Raw genomic sequence first — 7,989 nt, 5'->3', positions numbered from 1 at the left:
GAAGCAGGCTGGAGACAAGGCAGTGGGGGAATATGGCATAGGCACTAGGAATAGCAGGAGAGAGTTATTAGTAGAATTTGCAGAACAGAATAATATGCGGATAATGAATACCTGCTTCCGCAAGCGGGATAGCCGAAAGTGGACGTGAAGGAGCCCGAACGGCGAGACTAGAAATGAAATAGACTTCCTACTCTGCGCTAACCCTGGCATCATACAAGATGTGGACGTGCTCGGCAAGGTGCGCTGCAGTGACCACAGGATCGTAAGAACTCGAATTAGCCTAGACCTGAGGAGGGAACGGAAGAAACTGGTACATAAGAAGCCGATCATTGAGTTAGCGGTAAGAAGGAAAATAGAGGAATTCTAGATCAAGCTACAGAACAGGTGTTCGGCTTTAACTGAGGAAGAGGATCTTAGTGTTGAAACAACGAACGACAGTCTTGTGGGCGTCATTAAGGAGTGTGCAATGGAAGTCGGTGGTAACACCGTTAGGCAGGATACCAGTAAACTATCGCAGGATACGAAAGATCTCATCAAGAAACGCCAATGTATGAAAGCCTCTAACCCTACTGCTAGAATAGAACTGGCAGAACTTTCGAAGTTAATCAACAAGCGTAGGACAACTGACATAAGGAAGTATAATATGGATAGAATTTAACATGCTCTCAGGAACGGAGGAAGCCTAAAAGCAGTGAAGAAGAAACTAGGAATAGGCAAGAATCAGATGTGTGCGTTAAGAGACAAAGCCGGCAATATCGTTACTAATATGGATGAGATAGTTCAAGTGGCTGAGGAGATCTATAGAGATTTATACAGTACCAGTGGCACCCACGACGATAGTGGAAGAGAATAGCCTAGAGGAATTCGAAATCCCACAGGTAACGCCAGAAGAAGTAAAGAAAGACTTAGGAGCTATGCAAAGGGGGAAGGCAGCTGGGGAGGATCAGGTAACAGCAGATTTGTTGAAGGATGGTGGGAACACTGTCCTAGAAAGATTGGCCGCCCTATATACACAATGCCTCATGACCTCGAACGTACCGGAATCTTGGAAGAACGCTAACATAATCCTAATCGATAAGAAAGGGGACGCCAAAGACTTGAAAAATTATAGACCGATCAGCTTACTGTCAGTTGCCTACAAAGTATTTACTAAGATAATCGCAAATAGAATCAGGAACACCATAGACTTCTGTCAACCAAAGGACCAGGCAGGATTCCGTAAAGGATACTCAACCATATTCACACTATCAATCAGGTGATAGAGAAATGTGCGGAAGATAACCAACCCTTATATATAGATTTCATTGATTACGAGAAAGCGTTTGATTCTGTCGAAACCTCAGCAGTCATGGAGGCATTACGAAACCAGGGTGTAGAAGAGCCGTATGTAAAAATACTGAAAGATATATATAGCGGCTCCACAGCCACCGTAGTCCTCCATAAAGAAAGCAACAAAACCCCAATAAAGAAAGGTGTCAGGCAGGGAGATACGATCTCTCCAATGCTATTCACAGCGTGTTTACAGGAGGTATTCAGAGACCTGGATTGGGAAGAATTGGGGATAAAAGTTAGTAACTTGCGATTCGCTGATGATATTGCCTTGCCTAGTAACTCAAGGGACCAATTGCCATGCATGCTCACTGACCTAGAGAGTCAAAGCAGAAGGTGGGTCTAAAAATTAATCTGCAGAAAACTAAAGTAATGTTTAACAGTCTCGGAAGAGAACAGCAATTTACAATAGGTAGCGAGGCACTGGAAGTGGTAAGGGAATACAACTACTTAGGCCAGGTAGTGACGGTGGATCCGGATCATGAGAGGGAAATAATCAGAAGAATAAGAATGGGCTGGGGTGCGTTTGGCAGGCATCCTCAGATCATGAACAGCAGGTTGCCATTATTCCACAAGAGAAAAGTGTATAACAGCTGTTTCTTACTAGTACTCATATAATATATATAATAATATTTGGGGTTTTACGTGCCAAAACCACTTTCTGATTATGAGGCACGCCGTAGTGGAGGACTCCGGAAATTTTGACCACCTGGGGTTCTTTAACGTGCACCTAAATCTAAGCACACGGGTGTTTTCGCATTTCGCCTCCATCGAAATGCGGCCGCCGTGGCCGGGATTCGATCCCGCGACCTCGTGCTCAGCAGCCCAACACCATAGCCACTGAGCAACCACGGCAGGTTTACCAGTACTCACCTACGGGGCAGAAACCTGGAGGCTTACGAAAAGGGTTCTACTCAAATTGAGGACGACGCAACGAGGTATGGAAAGAAGAATGATAGGTGTAACGTTAAGGGATAAGAAAAGAGCAGATTGGGTGAGGGAACAAACGCGAGTTAATGGCATCTTAGTTGAAATCAAGGAAAAGAAATGGGCATGGGCAGGACATGTAATGAGGAGGGAAGATAACCGATGGTCATTAAGGGTTGCGGACTGGATTCCAAGAGAAGGGAAGCGTAGCAGGGGGCGGCAGAAAGTTAGGCGGGCGGATGAGATTAAGAAGTTTGCAGGGACGACATGGCCACAATTAATACATGACCGGGGTTGTTGGAGAAGCATGGGAGAGGCCTTTGCCCTGCACTGGGCGTAACCAGGCTGATGATGATGATGACTGGACCAGGACTTAGTGAACTGGCAGGCGTGCTTTCGACGGGCACTGAAGACATCTTCACATCGCATTTCCGCCGTATCTGAGCCAGGGTGCTCTGCATGGTGAATCACCCTAATTAAAAGCAATTAGCGTAGTCAATTTAGACATTACGGCGACATCGCGACTGGTGTATTGTCTTATGAATATTTCTTCTGTATTCAGCATCATGAAGAATAAAGCCTTAGTGCGCCTTAAAATCAGCAGACACACAAAGTAATATATCCAGTAATAGAGTATAGCTCATCTCGCGTTATAGTGTTTGTGTGCTATTGGACACCTTATTGAAGCAGCGCGGGCTTCTGTTACCTGCTTCAGAAAAGGTCTGGCGGTCAAGTATCCGCTTTCGTGCGTCTGAAATTCTTGATATGATCACCTATAAAACGTTTTCTTCCAGCGCTTTTTCTCAAAAAGGAAAGTGGAGCAGACATAACACGGAGCACACCTGCAAGTTTTTCACGGTGTTGGAGCGTTCATTTCTCGACGCACAAAGGCCGACGTTCTCTCGTGGCTGGTGCGCACAACATATAGTACACTCTCTCATATATAACATCATCAAAGACACGCCATCATCATCACCATCAGCCTGACTACGCCCACTGCAGGGCAAAGGCCTCTCCCATACTTCTCCAGCTACCCCGGTCATGTGTTAATTGTGGCCATGCTGTCCTGGCAAACTTCTTAATCTCATCCGCCCACCTAACTTTCTGCCGCCCCCTGCTACGCTTCCTTTCTCTTGGAATCCAGTCCATAATCCTTAATGACCACGGGTTATCTTCCCTACTCATTACATGTACTGCCCATGCCCTTTCCTTTTTCTTGATTTCAACTAAGATGCCATTAACCCGCGTCCGTTCCCTCACCCAATCTGCTCTTTTCTTATCTTTTAACGTTACACCCATCATTCTTTCCATAGCTCGTTGCATCGTCCTCAATTTAAGTAGAACCCTTTTCGTAAGCCTCCAGGTTTCTGCCCGGTAGGTGAGTACTGGTAAGACACAGTTGTTATACACTTTTCTTTTGAAGGACAATATTCAGCCTGCGGTTGATGGTCTGAGAATGCCTGCCAAACGCGTCCCAGTGCATTCTTATTGTTCTGATTATTTTAGTCTCATGATCCGGATCCGCGGTCAAAACCTGCCATAAGTAGATGTATTCCCTTACCACTTCCAGTGCCTCGCCACCTATTGTAAATTACTGTTCTCTTCCGAGACTCTTAAACATTACTTTAATTTCTTGCAGATTAATTTTTAGACCCACCTTTCTGCTTAGCCCTTCCAGGTCAGTGAGCATGCATTGCAATTGGTCGCCTGAGTCCCTGAGAAGACAAGTAGGCATAGATAATGCGGCAATATAACAGAATGGCGGGAAGCCTGAAGTACGTGTGAAATACACTCCATGCGGTCAGCTGACAGTAAACCGAGAGAGTTCGGCCTCCTAGAAAAAGTAAATAATAATAACAATCATCATCATCATCAGCCTGGTTACGCCCACTGCAGGGCAAGGGCCTCTCCCGTACTTCTCCAACAACCCCGGTCATGTACTAATTGTGGCCATGTCGTCCCTGCAAACTTTTTGATCTCATCCGCCCACTTAACTTTCTGCCTCCCCCTGCTGCGCTTCCCTTCCCTTGGAATTCAGTCCGTAATCCTTAATGACCATCGGTTATCTTCCCTCCTCATTCCCTCCATCCTCCCTCCTTTTTCTTGATTTCAACTAAGATGTCAATAACTTGCGTTTGTTCCCTCACCAAATCTGCTCTTTTCTTATCCCTTAACGTTACAGCCATCATTCTTCTTTCCATAGCTCGTTGCGTCGTCCTCAGCTTAAGTAGAATGCCTTTCATAAGCCTCCAGGCTTCTGCCCTGTAGGTGAGTACTGGCAAGACACAGCTATTATACACTTTTCTCTTGAGGGCTAATGGCAACCTGCTGTTTATGATCTGAGAAAGCCTGCCAAGTAAATATGTATCCTCTATTCAGAGTGGATACACTTCCAACGTCTTATGGCTGCAGACAGCAAGCATACATAATTTTGGGCCCTTTCAAGCAGGCAAGCAAGGAAGCAAGCAATGAAAAATTATTCAAATTGAACGAGTATGTTTAAATTCATGCGAAGCGAAGCTTTAGTCGAGGTGCGTATCAAGCATATATAAATTATTAAATTATTAGGAAGTGTACAATTGCCCTTACTTTCATCTTACACAGCGTGCATCCTCATGCAGCGACGCTGTTTATCCACCGCAAATATCGCAATTTTAATTTCACGCAACTTTTCGCATTTATGCATTGCGCCGTCTACAAACTACGCCAAAATACAAACTCCAAAGCAGATGGATACGCAGGGCGAGATTTATAGGCAGCGATGTCGCAAAAACTAAGGCGATGCATGTCGCTCCTCGACTTGGCAATGCTGATGAGAGCTGTGTTGACATGAGTATTACACATATATAGCTACATTTAAGTATGTATTTTGTACCTATTGAGCCACAGTGGCACCATTGTCATTAAATTTTTACTCTATAAATCGGTCCTACGCTCAAAACTGGAATATGCATGCTCGGTGTGGGATCCTCGTCTTGAGTGTCTCAATCAAACTTTGAAATCGGTGCAAAATCGAAGCGCAATATTCCATACGTCACAACTACTCTCGTCTATCTAGTATGTCCACGTTTAAAGTTACTTTGAGCCTTCCTCTTTTTTCCTTACGAAGGAAAGTGTCTCGGTTATCACTCTTCGACAAAATTTATCATTATCGCCATCTTAAAGAAGCCCTTTCATCTGAGCTAGAGTACATTTCATCCCGTAGAGATCACCTTCATAAAGTAGGTGACCCGTTTTCTCGAACTAGCTCATATTTTTACTCATTCATTCCTAAAACAAGTGAAGATTGGAACCGCGTGCCCACCTGAATTGCCACAATTACAGACACTGACTTGTTTAAGTATGCTATTGTAGATCTTATTTATTTTCAGTAATGTGCATTTTTCTGTAACATAGGTAACAGTTGTTTCTGTTCCTCTTTTCTGTGTTGTAGTATTTCTGTTTTATGCACTTGTTCTTCATGCATTCCACTCCCTTCTGTAATGCCCTCGGGCCTTGAAGATATTTAAATAAATGAACAAACAAACGAACAAACAAACAAGCAAACAAACAAACAAACAAACCATTCTGAAAGATTACACAAGTACAGTCACATACCCTGTAGCAGTACAAAATTGCCAAACCAGAAAAAATCATAAGAAATAAAGGAATCTTCCGATTATACTGCGCAATTCTATTACGAAATCGGTGTGCTTTAGAGTCATCTATAAGCCGACATTATAGTAGCGGTTCATCACCCACCGTGGTTGCTCAGTGGCTATGGTGTTGGGCTGCGGAGCACGAGATCGCGGGATTGAATCGGGATTGATCGCGGGATCGCGGAAAATGCGGCGGCCGTATTTTGATGGGGGCGAAATGCGAGAACACCCGTGTACTTAGATTTAGGCGCACGTTAAAGAACCCCAGGTGGTCGAAATTTCCGAAGTCCTTCACTGCGGCATGCCTCATAATCGGAATGTGGTTTTGGCACGTAAAGCACCATATTTTATTACTGTTCATTTACATCATGCACATATTAAAAAAGAAAAATCACCACTGCCGTGGCATCATTCTGGTCATTGAATTGGATTACTCAATGCGGTGGGCAGAATTTGCACGGGAAATTGAAATACATAAATAGCTAATCAACAAACATTCACTACTTACCTTTATAATTAACAAATTGATGTCACCTATTGGAATTTATGAGTTACAGCTGGTGAGTTTGCGAAGGCGTATCCACTTGGAACAAATTTTCAAGATGACACCAATTTCGAGACAGTCATTCCGAAAGTCTGGAACAAAATACATGGGCGTTCCAGTTACTTTTGAGCCCGAATGCATGAAAAGGCGGTTTGTTAAAGTAATTGGAACATTAGTCCATTTTTACCACAAGTATCGGGGTGCATATCTCGAAAGCCGCGCGACCCCTAGAATTCATTCCAAACGCAACTCGTAACCACTATCATCTTGAGTTGAGTTGAGTTGAGTTTAGTGGCACATAAGCAGCTTAGGCTATCATGCGCCAATCAATAGGCATGGATTCTTTTTAGAAAAATTGGGACACCTCAGTGAGTCCTTCTCTGGGCAAGAGCCCGGAGAGTCCCAACAATTTAACTAAAGACCTCGGCCTTCTTCTCAGGGATGAGAAGGTGGATGAGGTGTTCTGTAATATGTACTTAAGCACTCTGCCAAGTTTTAAAGTTTTATGAGAACTCCTGCTTCTCTTAAAAAGCTAACAACACATGATACATCAACAAGCGCATCTTCTCCTGAAATCAAAGCTGGGGGAAAAGGGATGTGTTCTTTGTAAAATATGGTAAAAAACGTCTTCCTCAGTGGTTCAAGTTTTCTGCATGAAAATAGGATATGGTTTACTGTTAGTTTATCTCCACATAGTTCACATTGGGGTTTGTCTTGCTTTGTTAGAATGAAGTTGTGTGTTAGGTGTGTGTGTCCTATGCGAAGACGGCACAGAATCACTTCTTTGAAACGTTCCTGCTGTGTGTAAGATTTCCATTCGCCGAACACGGGTTTCAACAGGTGCAATTTGTTGTTTACTTCATTGTTCCAAGCAGACTGCCATTTTTTCTTAGTTTATAATGTATTAACGTCATGCAGTCGCTAGGAGGTATCTTTACTTTTGTGATTTCTTTGTGCCTGGCTTGTGCCGCGCATGCACCTGCTCTCTCATTGTTACTAATTCCGACGTGGCTCGGAACCCAGCATAATTTATTGTTCAGTCCTTGTGTGGTGGCTTTATTGAATTGTGTATGATGTCTCCTAATAATGGTGTGACTGCATTTCTGGCATGAAGAGCTGCGAGTGCACTTAGGGAGTCTGTGTATATGATACTATGTGCGAGGTTGTCCTTTATTATTTTGTCTATGGCTATAGAAATGGCGTAACATTCAGCAGCGAAAATGGATGTGCACTGCGGAAGTCTTACTGTTTCTTCCCAGTTTCCTTGTACAACTGCGCTTCCAACATGTTCATTCGTTTTCGAACCATCAGTATAAAAATTTTGTGAAGCTGCTGTATTTTTCTTCTAGTGCAAGGAATTCCTGAATTATGTGTTGTGGCGGAGTTTGTGCTTTACGGAACTGTGTTAAAGTGAGATCGCAAACTGTGGGAAAGATGAACCATGGGGGTAGTGGATTTTGTCTGTGGGTAATGCCAGGTAATGTGTCCACTATGCCAAGATTCCGACACATCTCTTCAAATCACAGGAGCAGTGGTCTTGTAGTTTGCGGT

Source organism: Dermacentor variabilis, chromosome 10, assembly GCF_050947875.1.
Source record: "Dermacentor variabilis isolate Ectoservices chromosome 10, ASM5094787v1, whole genome shotgun sequence".
Taxonomy (NCBI): Eukaryota; Metazoa; Arthropoda; class Arachnida; order Ixodida; family Ixodidae; genus Dermacentor; species Dermacentor variabilis.
Note: the sequence above shows the minus strand (reverse complement) of the source record.